This window comes from Rutilus rutilus (genome assembly GCF_951802725.1).
Source record: "Rutilus rutilus genome assembly, chromosome: 2".
Lineage (NCBI taxonomy): Eukaryota > Metazoa > Chordata > Actinopteri > Cypriniformes > Leuciscidae > Rutilus > Rutilus rutilus.
The window spans coordinates 4,788,774-4,803,981 of record NC_140210.1 but is presented as its reverse complement, the minus strand read 5'-3'; the positions used below and the strand labels follow the sequence as shown (position 1 = coordinate 4,803,981).

The window sequence follows — 15,208 nt, the reverse complement described above, 5'->3', positions numbered from 1 at the left end:
GTTCTCGTTTGCCTGAGATGTTTCGGTATGTTAATTATATTCAGATTTAATTATGATTATTAGAGGGATGCTTTTAATGAGTATTATTATCATGTCAGATTATGTGACTTTATGCAATCAATTTTCGATCCAGCTTCTTACCAAGACTATAAATAAGAATGAGAGTTTATAATTGTCAAAGCAATTCCAACTGTTGTGCAGCAGTTGTAAAAAGCAAATACATAATGCAAAAGTAACTTCAAATGAATAAAAAATTCAAAACTAAAATGATATAATATTAAAACTCATTGCTTTTAAAAGTAACATTCTCCAACACTTGTCGTAAGGTAAATCATATCAGTTTTAATGTCTTCCTTTCCATCACAGCGTGAAAAGCCGTTGTTACCTGAGCCAGATGTGTTGCTGACATGCTGAGTATCTGTTGACAACAAATGACTGTAAACACACTTTTATGTTTCAGCATCGACTTGTTCAATCTGCCACTGTTGAAATGAGCTCTTTCAATCACTTTAACATCCTCTGTGCAAGAGTACAATCTTAAACACCATGATTATATCAATTAAACCGCATCCTTACATAAACTGTAGCTATGGAACATGTCTGTAATACAGTACCATGTAATACAGGCAAAGTTGATGGATACCTGGGGTCCTCGTAGCACCTGTTAGCGGTTCGGCTAGTGGTTTCAAGGTAGGCACATGCTTCTGTTTTTTAGAGGAACTTGGATTAGCTTTGTGGCTCAAGGACTGGTTTTCTTTTCATTTGTGTGTGGTGGACATATAATGTCTAGAACAAATATTAATATTTTATGTAGTGGTGGTTTGAGGTAGGCTATTCATGAACTGTTTTTGCATATGCTTTAGATTCATTGATGCATGAGAATTCGTGGTTGACATTTACCATGCTTAACGAGGCACTACTAAATTGATTTCTCATGAAAGCTGGTTAATTATTTCTGTTTAGTTTTTGTCTGATATACTGCCATGATTCACTCAACTACTGTCTAATTCAACTCTTCTCCATAGGCAAATATATCATATCTAACTGTAACAGTTATAAGTGTAGACCTTATATTTATGTGATGTATATTGATTTGATAGGCCTTTGTTGAGATCAGGTCCATCATATTTGAATTGTAATGATAGTAATTCTCTCAGTGACAGCCTGTGAAAGAAACACTGTGAAGTTGTGTTATGATGGCATGATAGTGTGATAACAGTGGAAATCAAACCCTGGCAGACAAATGCAGTTTGTTCAAAATATAAAGCAAAACCTTCAAAGCGCATCTAGCTTGATATCCAATCTTGGTGGCTGTAAAATACTGTGACCACTTTGGTAAAGCTAATTTCAGGTTCTCATCTTTAAGACGTGAAATAAAGTTGATTTTCAACACACAAAAAATAGCCTTGATATAATTTTGAAAACAAAGCGAAATGTAATGTTTTGTTTGCGAATCTCTACTTGACAACTAATACAACTAAAATACCTGTCAAATATTCAGTGGCATAAAATCTCACAAACCGACGTGTTTAGCCCTTCCCCAGAAGTGATCATTGCATTTATATTATTTATCTGCCTTCCGGAAGTCTGATCAGAACTTGTGTTTCTGCCATTTTAGTGTCTATATTGTGCGTGACATGCTTGAAATGTGCATGCGTATGTCTGAGGCTGGTAAAAGAAACTATTGCGAGTATTTCTTCATGTCAGGCAATTGTAGTTCACCAGGGCTGAACGAGAATGATCAATCTCATCAGTCTTGTTCCTTATACTGTCATTGGTAATTGGATTGTAATTGGAAGCTTTGCTAATCGCTTAATTGTATGTCTTGGGATGTTGTAAATGTGCAAGTCTCACATTTAAACTCAAAAGCAAAATTCACTGGTTTATCTTTGTGTATTGTTTCCCATACAAAGCTGGTGTAGACTGCAGTTCCTTCAAGGTGAGGAATACATTTTCAGTCTTCTAGTATACATGTATTTCCAGGTACACAAGTGTAATTAATGTTAGCCTACTTACCTTTACACAAATTTAAGTCAAGGTGTCCTACCTTCCAGATATTACCCTCAAAATTAAAACGCTTAATACCCATGAGAGTATCTTATGAATTATCTTCATTTAAAAAAAGAAAGAAAATCATTTTTTTCCCTTTTTGCTTAAAATACCAATTTCCATCGAGTTTCCCTCAGTGTTTCCCCCAACGGGGTGTTTATAACCAACTGAAATCCCCTGTTGTATAGCTATTAAAATACAGTCAAGAGTTTGCTACCATCATCAGTCCTATTGCAGATTTTCATAGCACTTAATATAACTTTAGAGGAAGAAAAAGGAGTAAGTTAACTCACACTAAACCTTATCATGATCACACCAACTTACAGCCAGACAATGAGGCTAGATTACACAATTCTATGAGCAAGCAAAATATGGAAAGCTCTCATTCCTGCCATGCATAATGTTTCTATTAATCTTTAAAAAGAGCTCTTTTGTGTTATTATCTGGCCATGAGCCAGTCCTATACTACATTTTTTGGTACCCGTAATCATTTTCTAATGCACTGGCAATACCTATGGGGGAGTTTTGTGTCTAGTCTAGTTTTTCTTCAGCATGCATGATGTTGTCTTTTGTTCATTGTTTGCCTGCGTTTGTAAGAAAGCAACAGTTGTCTTTTAAAGAACAATGATGGTTGAGCAAAGAGCTTTGGAACGTTTCCTCCACACTTGTTAGTAAGGGACATTTGCGAAAGACGTGAGGCTCGCTGATTTATCGCAAATAGGGGTGGAGGGCAAGAAGAGCGGATTATTATGGCATTTGAAAAGAAGAGTGAATTGGAAATGAGGTGATAAAGGTGTAAGGATTTACAGCGTTTAAATGTTGGCCCTGAAAGTGCTCCAGCAAATCATTGGAAGGTCTTTGAGAGGAAATTAGAACGGTGTGAATCTATTTTCTTTTTAGACAATCCTTGGTTTAATTTGTTTTAGAGTAAATCTATTGTGCTAAATTACACAGGCTTTCCTTTGCATCAGCACATATGTGTGTAATGATGGATTATGCATGCTTTACCTGTTAAGAACGAATGTTTTTCTGTCTGAACACGTCTACCCGATTTAACTAATTAAGTATATTTGTTGGTCAAAATGAATGTATTTAGGTTGATTCTGTTTCTCTTTTATTTGAATAAACGTTTAAGAAAATTGATGCTGGGTTCAGACTACACTGTTTTTGTCTGTTACGGTAGCCACTGTGTCAGATTATTTGATTTTGACTCCTAAATTATTGTGTCGTTGACAAGAAACATGTCAGACTACACGTTGCTTCCCAACCAATCATTGCTTGTCATCTTTAACAATGTGTTGTGATGTCATAGAGAAGGCCGAACTAGTGACTGACAACTGTAAACAAGAGTGTAAACAATGGCGTGTTAGCTTAATGCTAATTCCAGTACTCACCAGGTTGCTGAAGCACTGCCGCTATCGTTCGCAAACATTTATCTTTGTTTTACTCAGTCCCTCGAGGAAACATCATAAAGACATGAGTATTGTTGCCATAGCGCCACAAACCTTTCATCTGTTGCATTATTCCACCTGTCAGAACCAATAGCATTGTCTCTCTTTTGTAATGCTATTTTTGAAAGCTGTGTACGGTAGAGCTTCTGTGCTCCTATTGGTCAATGGTCAATGTCACAGATGTGATGGGACCATGCGCGTAATTTGCACGGGGGTTACGGGGGTCATGACCCCCTCAAAAATCAGATCCAGCTAATATAACCCCCCCAATATCATCACATCATTCAGATTAAAATAAATATGAAATATTCCGAATTAATACTTTTGTTCGTTTTCTTTATTAATTTCATTTGCCAGCAAGAAAGATAGTATCATATTTAAAAAAAAGCTGTAATGTACCCCCGCCCACCGCACCGACTAGCCTACTTGGTATTACCCAACCCGCTTTCTCTACCAAGTTTGTTAACAATTTTGCGCAGTCGCTGGGATGACTGGTTGGAGAAGCATGCTAACGGATGGAAAGATGAAAAGGACACTGAAAGGCAGCCAGACAACGATTTTTCATTGTTGGTCGACACCAGCCAAAAAGAGGAAAAATCCTGACCAAACGGAGGTACCCCTATATTAGCTCAGCGTTTCTCAAAGTGTGGGGCGCGGGCGCGGCCCACTGGTGGGGAATAGAGCCATGACAAGTGGGGCGCGACAAACAGGATTTGTGCCCAACTTTTTAATTCCTTTATTTATTGACCATACACTCAAAACAAAACAAAGACACGTTTAAATGTAAGCCTTACTTAACCTTTACACACGTAAGTTTAAAAGTTTTTCAAGGCGACCGTTATTGATCGTAGTATCACTTTATGGTTCCCATGGAGACGCGTCATTCATTGCTTGTCACACCGCAGCCACGCTGAATGACTGATGATCTGCTTTTATTTCCTTTTTTATTCAAGATTTCACAAATTTGTTAGCTATAGCAGGATATATATGATATTCCGATTGTCAAATATGTGCAAGTGGATGTGTTTTGTTGTGCAAACACCTTTATAACGATCGCGTTAGTTGAGCTGTATGCGCAACGTATTTTAGGTATCTTATTAAAATACCTAAAAAAAAAAATACGTATATTATTAGGAATTTACCACCTCCGGCTCAATTTGAGATTATTATTATTTATTTTTATTATTATTATTATTATTTTGTTCTTTTTGCATGGAGTTGAATCAAAGCACAACTAACGTTAACGTTAGTCCACACTTGTATTTTCTCAGTTTCTGAATTTTATGTTATCAGAGGCTAAATGCAAACACACATTTTTTTTTATCTACTTTTGAGTCTTATTTCATGCAAAGTGATAATATAATTGCACTTTCATTTTCTCTATTTGAAAGTTTTTAATGCTGTTCAGGGCTCCAGACTAACTTTTTTCACCTCCGTCCTGGAACCGTCCTGAAAAACGATTTGAACCGTCCTAAAGTGAATGTCAACCAGTGTTGCCAGATTGGGACGGTGATTTCCAGCCCAAAAGCTCACCAAAACCCGCCCACTACAAGAAAAAACCGCCCAAAATTTTACTGCCGCCAAAATAATATGATATAAATTCATTACCATGTCATTCAAGGTTGATAAGCACAATTTTTATCTCCTTAAAACAAAATAACAATGATAAAATAAAATAAAAAATAAAATTCCAGGAAAACAGATCAAAACAGGGCAATAATAAAGGAGAATTATAGCCAATATGACTAAAATGTCCAGATGGACACTGTCAAAACGGCAATCAAGAAATGAACCGATTACTTTAACCCTCGGAAGTACACATTGCAGAACATAACGCAGAATTTAGCAGTCAAACTCATTCATCGTTGATTCAAACCTTTTTCAGCAGCTGTCAGGGTCGAGTATAGTGCAATCTGGACGGTGTAAAAGTTGCCGATGTCTCTGGTAAGGTTAGGTTAGTGTGCACATGGCCATGGACATATTTCACGTCCCATATTTCATTTAATTTCAAGTCATTCAACTGTGCTCTCCTCAGAGTTATATTCACCATCTATCCCACCAGGTGTACGTTTTTAGAGTTGCTCACTATCTTACTCTTTACTGTGTAGATAAAACTTTGGCATTAGCGATCACTTGAATATACAGCTACAACTTATCGCGCTCAATCGCATCTGCCTGCTGATCACTGATTGGCTAGAAGTGCGTGCTCGTCGGTGATGTCAACACTAACGCCAGCTGACTCTGCATGGGCGCGCGTGTGTGTACAGTAATGTCATGAATGATGACTGATTTTATGGACTACATGCACACTTTAGTTTAGTTTTTTAATCAATTAGACTTTAAAATGTAGATGTTTGAAAACCGCCGAACTGACCCCAAACCAGCCCAAATTTTGTCCACCCGCCCAAATCCTTTTTTACCCGCACAATCAAATTCAAAACCGCCCAATTGGGCGGGAACCCGCCCAATCTGGCAACACTGAATGTCAACCGTCCCAAAATAAACATGTTGTTTCTGTACTTTGTTATTATCATCTATAGTTGTTAGTTGTTAGTCACATAACAAAAACACCATTAAAATGTTTATGATATATAGTATTATATTTATTTAGCTCCATTCAAAGTAATTATCTGTAAACAGGTAAAAAACAGATTTGTGTATGCTTTTTTGTATTCATGCAGAATTTATTTTTATATATTTTTTTTTATATATTTTTTTACATATACGAAAATTAAGATAAAAATACGTACAACTCAAAACGTTTTGGAGTTGGTTGGATTAAAAAATAACTATACTGGTGACAACATATCTAAAAAATATCATCATTCTTTATTCTTTCAAGCAGAAGACATATTTATTTGTATGAATTAAATATAATGAATTATTATTAAAGCTATTAACGAGCAGTGAATGCTTTTCTCTTTTCCTTTTGTTGCTTGATCAATACACAGACCGCATTAGGTTTATTACCCACTGTCACTTTAAGACGTCGGATCATGTCCAGTGACGTGCGCTGATGCACATCCAATACACTCAAAACTGTTTAAAGGGATAGTTCACTTTGAAATTAATTTTTTATATGTTTTAGCTTACCTCAAGGGCATCCAAGATGTAGATGTCTTTGTTTCCGCAGTAGTTTCAATTTTGATATTTTTAGGTCAAACCGTTCTTGTCTGTCAGTCATATAATGCAGGTCTGTGGTCACTGTCTCAAAACACAAGCACAGAGTCCAAATTAAAACAATTCCCCATCGTCCAAATGAAACAATTCCCCATCATAAGTACACATTGATGGCCTAAGACACGAAACGAGCGGTTTGTGTGAGAAAACGAACAGTATTTATATAGTTTTTAGCTCTTGAAAACAGCACACGTCCAAATGGTCTGACGGCGCGGGCGAGTATAGATGTATACATAGATGTCGCCTTGGCTACTGCAGTTCATTGGAACGAAACCGTAGCAAAGCGACATCTAGTGTATATATCTATGCGGGTATAGATGTATACACTAGATGTCGCATTCGCTACTGCAGTTCATTGGAACGAAACCGTAGCCAAGGCGACATCTATGTATACATCTATACTCGCCCGCGCCGTCAGACCATTTGGACGTGTGCTGTTTTCAAGAACTAAAAACTATATAAATACTGTTCGTTTTCTCACACAAACCGCTCGTTTCGTGTCTTAGGCCATCAATGTGTACTTATGATGGGGAATTGTTTCATTTGGACGATGGGGAATTGTTTTAATTTGGACTCTGTGCTTGTGTTTTGAGACAGTGACCACAGACCTGCATTATGACTGACAGACAAGAACGGTTTGACCTAAAAATATCAAAATTGAAACTACTGCGGAAACAAAGACACCTACATCTTGGATGCCCTTGAGGTAAGCTAAAACATATCAAAAATTAATTTCAAAGTGAACTATCCCTTTAAGACATAACCAACATAGTTTACGTGAATACTCTCCAAAACGGACATTTCGACATAATGTTGTGTGTATTTGTCCATTCAGACACGAAAGAGAGCTCAATTCAGTACTCGCGCGCATGTTACCTTGGCTTTTACACAAGAAAATTATTCAATAAATAAATAAATAAATAAATATGCCGCGAGTTTAACCCCCCCAATGGTAGACCCAAAGTTACGCCCTTGGATGGGACCCACCATGGAGGATGATTTTTTTTTTTTTTACATGCTCGTCTTTCTGTCGTGACATGGTGAAGTGTTGCAGACACGACAACGGTTGGCGGAACTGATTGTGTTCTCACTCATTGATAATAATCCATTTATACTTACATTTAAAGTTGAGTGGGGTTTTTTTTGTGGGTTTTTTCTTCATGCACAAAAGTAAGAACATAACAACCAGTTATAGTATGCAATTCATTTCTGTTCTCTGACCTTACCTTTATAAATGTTGTATTCATACTGCAGGTTGCTGAAATAAAGATACTCTGAAAGTCTTGAGTGAAACCTAAACTCTTCAAATCCGATAACCTTGTGAGATACAGTATTGCTTATGTGATTTGAGTGCTCATTGTTATCGATGTTTGCAAATGCTAAGCCTTAAAACACTTTGTCCTGTACAGTATGTCCTTTCTGAAGATAACTGAGTTACCGTTTTAAGCTTTTCCATTCACACGTTCCCACTGAGCCGTTTGTTACCCTTAAAGGCTTTAAAAGTCATCACGTTGCTCCAAGGACAAATGTTGAAATAAGAAACCCAATCCATAGAGTGAGGTGCCCCTTCAATCAATTTCTGTGATTTAAATAGACTCACGCAGCAGCCTGAAGTTCTCCCGTACGAAGGTGCCCGGGGAATTTTTTTTTTTTTTTTTTTTTTTTTTTTTTTTACACAAGAACGTTTTCTCTAGCATTATGTCTGACCAGTAGGACTGTACGCATTCAGTTTGAGGGGTGCTCAGAGCAAATGCCCCTTTTTAGCTGAAGAGTTTCCATGAGGAAGTGGACTAATAACCTGGTGTACGTGTGTGCAATACATAATTTAGCATCCGAGTTTTCTTTCTGAACAGTGCTGGAGTTGACCCAGTTTTTTGGCACTTCGTAAAAGTAAGTGAAGATTGTCCTTTTCGCCATTATTCTAACTAAGGACAGGTTTATATATATAAACATCAGCCATGTTCATTAACACAAACATTAACAGGATTTCAGATCAGGTTTGTTCTCTTCTGAACTAGACGAAGTGCTCTCAATTAGTTCATTGTTCTGTGCCTGTCATATTACAGTACAGGGTTCTTCTGTATCACACTAACATGATTTCAAGATGGCACGTGCACATTTGCACCTCCAACACACAGTGTAAAGTGCTCTTCTTCTTTTTTTCCCCATAATGTCCAGGAGCTATAATCTTTGAAAAAGAGGTTTAAAATTACAAACGATTGGCCGAGTGCAAAGCATTCGTCTTCCGGGGGAAAGTGATTTCCATTCTCTTTAGTAATTTTCCATTTTAAAGCCTCAATGTTGGGTATCATTTGCCATGATATTGATGCTTGGGCTTTATAGCAAATTGCTTTGTCTTGTTAAAGAAACATCGGCGTAATTGCACACTGAAACGAGAACTCTTACTTTTTGAATCTTCTTTGTTATATACTATGGTAGATTAAGCCTAGAAAATGTTTGCATTTAATTATGAGTCTCATAAAGAAAAGACCACCACTTTATCGACTCTTCATTACCAATGAAATTCAAAGCAAGAGTGTGAATCAGTTTCCTCTTGACCTCAATTTTCTAGCAACACTCATTAATAACTGCTTTTGCTAATGCTTTGAGTTACTGGGTGATGCACTTTTAAATACAAATGTGTGTCTCTTTAATAGAGGAAACCAATTCTACACTCTAAGGTGATTAAAAGGGTTTTGATTTCTGCCAGAAACGGAAAAATGAGGTGGGAGGAAAAACTATATTTCAGTGCTTTTGTGAGTGAATGCAAATATTTTTGGGGGAATCATCTTCGCTTACTTAAAGTTAATTGTTAAAATAATAATGACTCTTATAACTCTTACATGTAATATTTAGCAAATCATTTTTCATACTGCAGAATGTTATGTCTAAATCCACTTGTAACATTTTACTCATTTATTTGTTTATATACATCTATCAGTTATTGGCCTTAACGATCAAATCATTATCACTGAATCAATGTCGTTATTCATTGGAAATCTTGCCATTTCTTCTAGCTCTCTTTGTTGAGTTTGTGACAGATGTAATGATGTTTGTTTTGTAAAGAATTGTTATTTTTGGTCAGATCAATGAATCAATTGATCAGGTTCACAATTACTACAATTGATCTCTGAATGTTCGTTGGAAACTATGGTTCGGGGAAACACCAAATCGTTGAACTATGTTTGTAACGAAGGAACTTGCGACCTTAGTTGGCAAACAATGATTTCGGGAAACACACCCCTGAATGGTTTGTCTCACAAATCAAACTAAACAAAATCAACTGGCATGTGGATGAGTAACCTGAACTATCACTTTAAACCTCAACATAGGGTTTGTATAAAAGTTTTATTTAAGTGGTTTAAAATTGAACTCTTAGTGTCATATTAAATAAGGTATTCCATTAAATTGTTAAAGAAATTTCCCTCGTATACTTCACACAACATACATGACTTGTATTGTGCTGGCTTCATCTAAATGTAGTCAGTGGCAATTACAATGCACACCTCTGTCGGATATTTAAAAAAAATATACGTTATTAAAATGTAACTTTTCAGCTAGTGTATCAAGTATATAATTTAGTTATTTGAACCTCTTCTAAGGACTCTTTTTCTGTCTGCCAAACTATAATAACTCTGGGAGAAAAATGTCACAAGATGAGTCAATTAGATGCGTGTTGTGCTTTAAATAATCTTTTTGGAGCTGTACTTTGAGAAGGAAACCTTAGTGAAGGAAACGATCCAAGTGAAGGACGATGAAACATTGTCATACAATTTCATATCTATATTTAAGTGTAATCTAGAATGAATCATGGCTGAGCTTAACTTATATAAAGTGAGAAATATTGACAGGCTTTCTGTCAGTCAGTATCTTTTATAGACAAGACCGTTTGATTTAACCTATGGGTTAATTAAAGGGATAGTTCACCCAAAAATGAAAATAACCCCATGATTTCCTCACCCTCAAGCCATCCTTGGTGTTTATGACATTCATCTTTCAGGCGAATACAATCGGACAGAGTTATATAAAAAAAAAACGTACTGGCTCTTCCAAGGTTTATAATGGCAGTGAATAGCCGTTTAAGTTTTGAAATCCATCAAAGTGCATCCATCCATGACAAAAGTGCTCCACACTGCTCTGGGGGGTTGATAAAGGAGTTTTCACCAAAAAAGATTTTCGTTCATCTTTGGAACACAAATGAAGATCTTTCTGATGAAATCTGAGTGCTTTCTGTCCCTTCATAGACAGCTACGCAACTGACACTTTGTTGCTTCAATCATTTCATAAAGAGATCGTTTTGATCAGTTTGATTCAGAAGGATTAGTTTACGATCTCTTTATGAACTTTTTGAAGCATCAAAGTGGTAGTTGCGTAGGTGTTAATGCAGCGACAGAAAGCTCTTAGATTTCATCAAAAAGATCTTCATTTGTGTTCTGAAGATGAACGAGTCTTACGGGTTTGGAATCACATGAGGGTGAGTAATTCATGACTTAATTTTCATTTTTGGGTGAACTGTCCCTCTAAAGATGCTTCGCTAGTTTTGATTATTTTTTATTTTTTTTTATTTTTTTTACTACAGTTAGTAGAATGTCTAAACGTGGACCTAAACGTTGTCTAAACGTGGACCTAAACGTTGTCTAAACGTGGACCTAAACGTTGTCTAAACGTGGACCTAAACGTTGTCTAAACGTGGACCTAAACGTTGTCTAAACGTGGACCTAAACGTTGTCTAAACGTGGACCTAAACGTGGACCTAAACGTTGTCTAAACGTGGACCTAAACGTTGTCTAAACGTGGACCTAAACGTTGTCTAAACGTGGACCTAAACGTTGTCTAAACGTGGACCTAAACGTGGACCTAAACGTTGTCTAAACGTGGACCTAAACGTTGTCTAAACGTGGACCTAAACGTTGTCTAAACGTGGACCTAAACGTTGTCTAAACGTGGACCTAAACGTTGTCTAAACGTGGACCTAAACGTGGACCTAAACGTTGTCTAAACGTTTTGGTCCATTTTCCATCATTTCCACCATTTTCCCTCTGCAGGTCAGTTTTCATTCTCACATTAACCCCAATACCAAAAAACAACAACAACAGCAACAACAAAAAAACACTCTTGACCACTTCCTCATGGTGTTTGATAATGTTTTGACTGAGCATTTGTGATTTGATGTTCATATGCAGGGGGAGGTCATGGTGCGCTGGAAAGACATGTATCTGGTTTGGGCGACTGAACTTTAGTTGACTCACTGTCACTTGGATGAAACACTTAGGCACTGAAGTTTTCCACCATTAGCTCTGTGCTGAGATGGGTTGCTATGGAAACTGAGCTGACATGAAACTGGTAATAACACTGCTTAAGGGAAAGAGTGAGGGCAAAAGAGAAGTTATCACTTTTTACTCTACTTTTAGGTCAGCAGCCAATCAGATTTGCAACGGATAATAATTTTGTTTATAGAGTGGTACTGAATGACATATGCACAGGAAACAGAAACCTTGACTGAGATGAATAAAGGCTCAGAGAAAGTGAGAGGTTGAGTTATGCCAATATACTCTTAATATACCCGCTGATGTGTAGCTCTGCTGACTTCCATATTAATATATACACATACATATATACACATACAATAAAGAAAAAAAAATACTTCATAGCAATTGTGATAATTGAAAGTTGAAGTTAGTCAGCTCAATCATGGTTGTTTTGTGATCGATTTGCTTGCTTTCTCTGCCTCTCTAAGACAATAATGTAGGAGAGTTGCTATAATTATATATATACACACACACACACACACACATATATATATATTATGCAGTGTTATACATATATACATATACAGTACATACATATACAGTATATATGTGTGTACCCCAAGAGAAAGAAACTGAGAGAACTGAAGCCATTCTTAATGCATAATGAATATTCTGTGGCACTCAGTCAGAGAGGTAGATTTCCTACTGTGCACACAATTCCTAATTGCCGTTCAATGATTAATCCAAGATTCACAGACAAAGGAGACGTTAACTGTACATCAAGCACCAGATTTATGGCTGCCTCGCTGTGCAAAGACTGAAGAGGAACAATTACTGTGATCCTGCACAATGTGTTTGCCTACCTGCTCCAAATTTGCATAGAAAAGGGTTTATGAATGTCAGAGATAGCATACCTTCAAAAAGTTCATAAAAGTTCAGTTTGAGGAATTACATTCCCATGTATTTCAAGTACAAATCACTCTACACTCTGATGTTGGATAGAAAGTATATGTGGGAGGAAAAAAGAAAAGAGAAAAAAAAAAAAAAAACTGAAATGAAATTATTTTCTCACACAAAGCTATCATATGGCTTCAAAACACTTGGAATATTTTACACAAATCATATGGACTTATTTTATGCTGCTTTTATGGTGCTTTTTGTCATTTTAAAATTTGACAGCCCCATTCTCATTGTATTATATGAAAAAAAAAAATGAAAAAAAAGTTGAGATACTCTTAAAAACAAGTTTCCTTTTGTGGTCTATGTAAGGTGTGAACCGACACGAGTAAATAATGACAGAACTTTTGTTTTTGTGTGAACCCTTTCTATAATATTTGAAGTTTTTCTGCATAAAACTTAAGTTTCACTACAGTCTGCAACTTCACGAAACATTTGCAGGTTTCGTCATCTCGCTTCTAGCATATTCCTGAGATTCTAGCACTGCCCAAGGTAACAGGTAACTCCGCCACACTTACCGTGTCCTATATCAAGTGTTTTCTCAAGGTTTTTATAGCATCGGGGCATTGTTGGCCTCGGGATGGCACAAACATTCATTGATCTTTCACGGTTAGAATAGCATCAATTATTAAACCGCAGTTTATAATTCCCACTTCATTACATTCTAACAGCCTACTGAATGCTTTAAAACACGTTGCAGCATTTTAAGTATGTGTTTGTTGTGCTGTAACTTTGTCTTGCCTGGCACAGCACTCCGCTTTCTTTATACCGACAGATGAGTAGTTCTCTCGATTAATAGATTAGTTCACCTGAAAATGAAAATTCTGTCAGTAATTACTCACCCTCATGTTGTTCCAACCCCGTAAGACTTTTCGTTCATCTTCGGAACACAAATGGTGCTTGGTTATTGCATCTGCAATTGCATCTCGCGTCAGAGGCCCACACGGAAGAAAATGAATAGTTGAATGTGCACAAAGTATTCTCGTCGCTTGATAAACTTAAGGTTGAGCCACTGTAGTCACTTGGACTATTTTAACGATGTCTTTACTTACTTTCTGGGGCGGCAGATGAAATTACCAAGCAGCCTATAAGGGAGTGAGACAGCTCTCAGATTTCATCAAAAATATCTTAATTTGTGTTCGAAGATGAGCGAAAGTCTTATGGGGTTTGAACAACATGAGGGTGAGTAATTACTGACAGAATTTTCATTTTTGGGTGAACTAACCCTTTAACTTGCTAATTTTTAAGTGGAATTGTAAGCGTTTATTTTAAACTCAATCATTGGTGGTTCTGTGACCCCTTTCTTGAATTCCCAGATGGTTTTAATTGTCAATCACAGTCCATGATGGATATTGCAGTAGAAATTATAAGGTTTGCTGAGACCGATAACATTCTGTCTCCATTATTTTCTGATTGAAGTAAAGGAATTATTTGCGATCTAAACCTTCCTACCTGCCGAACTTACCAAACTACCTACCTATGTTTTGGACCACATACATATCAAACTACATGCTACCTACTGAACTACCAACCCGATCTCACGAATTTTACGAGGTGGCTAATTCGTACGAATTCGTACGACCTCATCCGTATGAATTCGTACAATTTGTCTAAACCCACGTGATGGGTGAGTTTAGGAGTGGGGTCAGGGGTAGGTTATTCGTACGATTTCATACGAATTGGCTTCACAGCTCATAAAATATGTATGATTTAGCAAAAATCGTACGAGTGAGATCATATGAATTAGCCACCTTTTACTCACTCGTACGAATTGGTCGTGACATAGCGTTGGAACTACCTACTGAACTACTGAACTACTTGCCTACCTACCTACCGAACTACATAACTACCAACTGAACTACCTACCGATATCCCTAACCGAACTACCTACCTACCAAATACGTCTTCTACCTAAGTTTTTACAATACCACACTACAAATAATAACACTAGTGAAACTTTGATTTTTTTACATTTTCTGATGAAAATGTGAGTGCTGATTACAATGATCCTAGTTGCAGCTGGTGGCAAAGCTCTCTCTCTCTCTCTCTCTCTCTCTCTCTCTCTCTCTCTCTCTCTCTCTCTCTCTCTCTCTCTCTCTCTCTCAAAATGTTGCTATGTTGTTGCTAGGATGTTTTAAGAGTTACTCTCAGGACTGATCGCTTGTAAAAGCAATAGCACACCTCTCCTCAACAAGCAAGATGATTTTGAGGTATCATAAATCAACAAAGTGTAATAGGGTTTGGGGTTTACAACAAAGGGATGTTTGCTTTAGCAATCTCATCTCTGTAATTGTCCTCCAAACTACAAGATTTTATTTTATC

The 15,208-nt window shown here is 36.9% G+C and overlaps 2 long non-coding RNA genes across 2 annotated transcripts in view; one reads left to right on the top strand and one right to left on the bottom strand.

Annotated features, from left to right (window-relative positions):
- Positions 1–625: 625 nt before the first annotated feature.
- The window catches only part of LOC311286763, a 71,521-nt gene continuing 56,938 nt past the window's right edge, over positions 626–15,208 (top strand). Inside the window, exon 1 of the long non-coding RNA XR_014626630.1 lies at positions 626–690. This is a non-coding gene — a long non-coding RNA (uncharacterized lncRNA). The remainder of the gene's footprint in view (positions 691–15,208) is intronic.
- On the bottom strand, positions 11,219–11,750 carry LOC311286675. Its single transcript, XR_014626614.1, has 3 exons — positions 11,665–11,750; positions 11,422–11,456; positions 11,219–11,283 (listed from the first exon to the last, which is right to left on the bottom strand). It is a non-coding gene; the product is annotated as an uncharacterized lncRNA (long non-coding RNA).